The sequence below is a fragment of the Physeter macrocephalus genome, chromosome 7 (assembly GCF_002837175.3).
Source record: "Physeter macrocephalus isolate SW-GA chromosome 7, ASM283717v5, whole genome shotgun sequence".
Lineage (NCBI taxonomy): Eukaryota > Metazoa > Chordata > Mammalia > Artiodactyla > Physeteridae > Physeter > Physeter macrocephalus.
Genome location: NC_041220.1, coordinates 128,815,410 through 128,817,717, shown reverse-complemented (window position 1 = coordinate 128,817,717; position 2,308 = coordinate 128,815,410).

Here is a 2,308-nt window from a genome sequence, read left to right as displayed (position 1 = left end):
AAATCACAAGCCTCTTGAAGGCAAAAGTCATCTTTATTCACCAAGTTCTTCCCGGCACTTGGCAGACAAGGCTGAGCAAATTTTAAAAAGCATGCATTACCAAGATTCACTTACAGACTAATTTATAGGGAATAGTTAAACTTTAATTCAATGCCCCACAAGTATCTATTTAGAAAGGCCCATTAAATGCAGAGGGGCCAGGAATTGTGCTTTAATGTGGATAGAAAGCTCCCTATAAATTATAGATAATTGACTTTGCCACTTCAAAATCTCTTGAATATTTCTTGGTCTCATTCTCTTCTTGATCTGAAGCTGCATAAATTAAGACAATTTCAAATATGAACGTACTTTTTCTATCTTACAATGCTGACAGCCCAAACCATCCTCTTTCAGGAAACACTATTCTATAATCACTATCCATAAAACTTAAAAGGAAAAAAAAATTCTGGTTTTGATTCACTCTCCAGATCCATGTATCAGTGTGTGCAGCTCGTGCTATCATAAGCTTTTTGCATCAGTCAGAAGAAACATGTTAAAGACATGAGTGGTTTCCTGTTAGTAGAGATCATCAAATCAAGTTTCATGATGACAGTTCTCCTAAAGCAAAAGAGGGCAGCCATCTTTTCAGTTTCTATTTATCCAAAGCCATTTCTCATATTTATCAGTTTCTCATAAAGAGTCCGTCTCATGATCTTACTTTCTGATGAGCATTACCCCTCATTCAGTACAGCATCTCTTTCTACAGACTCATAGCTGTAAAAGAATTAACACATTTTTGGAGCAGGTTATGCTGCACTTATTATCTTAATCATACTGTTTTTCTGAAGAGATAATTCCCTAGATGTCTTGCTTTTCGACATCAAAGTCAAGTGCTAATAACTGTATCCTCCGCAGGATTCTGGCCTAAGACTGTCTGAATGCAGTAAGGAAAGGATGACTTAAGTGAGCAGGCGGCTCTGGCAAAACAGAATCTTATTTTGATCAACATCTGTACCACACACAATATGGTTTTAATTGGAAACGGGGAACTCATTGACATTGCCAAAGAACTTAGTACATTGGTGGTTATTGTATTTGGGCTAGAATGGTACACAGATTAAGATCCCAACTTTCTGCCAGAATACCATGATGACTGCACTTTGTACTTTGCAAACTGATTTGGGTCTTTGGCAAATTGATTCATAAACGAATAAAACTGGAAGTATCCAAATGGGTCACCTGGAAATTTTCTGCCTTTATGCAGTGTGCTTTTAAACATTCTGGGGTCTTTTCATTTTAATTATATATCTTCAGATATGGAGACTCTCTCACAAATATTTTCAGTATTTCTACCTTGAATATATCACATGATATATGAGGATTTGATGAGTCTGTCCATCCATTCAACATATTCTTTTAAGAGATACAAAGAGTCCTTAAGTTACCTATATGATGTCAGTTACACATTTGTCAGAATTGTCTATGTGAATTCTAACATAATTATGGGTCTGACATGTATACCTTGTACGTTATGTCATATGTACATAAAAAAAAGACTTCCAAGAGTTTTCTTGGTAAATGCCTAAAGTATGTCTTTATATCTTTTTTTAATTAATTATTTACTTAATTATTATTTTTTTATTTTTGTCTGTGTTGGGTCTTTGCTGCGGCACGCGGGCTTTCTCTAGTTGCAGCGAGCGCAGGCTACTTTTTGTTGCAGTGAGCGTGCTTCTCATTGCGATGGCTTCTCTTGTTGCAGAGCGTGGGCTCTAGGTGCGGGCTTCAGTGGTTGCGGCACGTGGGCTCAGTAGTTGTGGCTCGTGTGCTCTAGAGCGCAGGCTTAGTAGTTGTGGCGCACGGGCTTAGTTGCTCTGCGGCATGTGGGATCTTCCTGGACCAGGGCTCAAACACGTGTTCCGTGCATTGGCAGGCGGATTTTTAACCACAGTGCCACCAGGGAAGCCCCTGTCTTTATATCTTAATCCTAGTTCACTACACTCAACTTGGATCCCTATTAAAATTCTAACATACTTTGAAAAAGGTTTATTAGTGATGCAAAGATGGAGGTTAACTACACCCATTACAAAGACTCATTATAAGATATTTGGACAAGTTTTAGTTGCCTTAAATTTAGGCATAGATTTATCGTCATGTCTTAGAGATATCTCGTTTGCCACCACTTCCTACCAATATTAATCTATCTCATTCCACTTGAAAAATTTTCCTCGCAAATGATCTACTTCATAAAAATAGAAGTTAATTTTTTTTTTTTTTTTTTTTTTTTTTTTTTTTTTTTTTTGCGGTACGCGGGCCTCTCACTGTTGTGGCG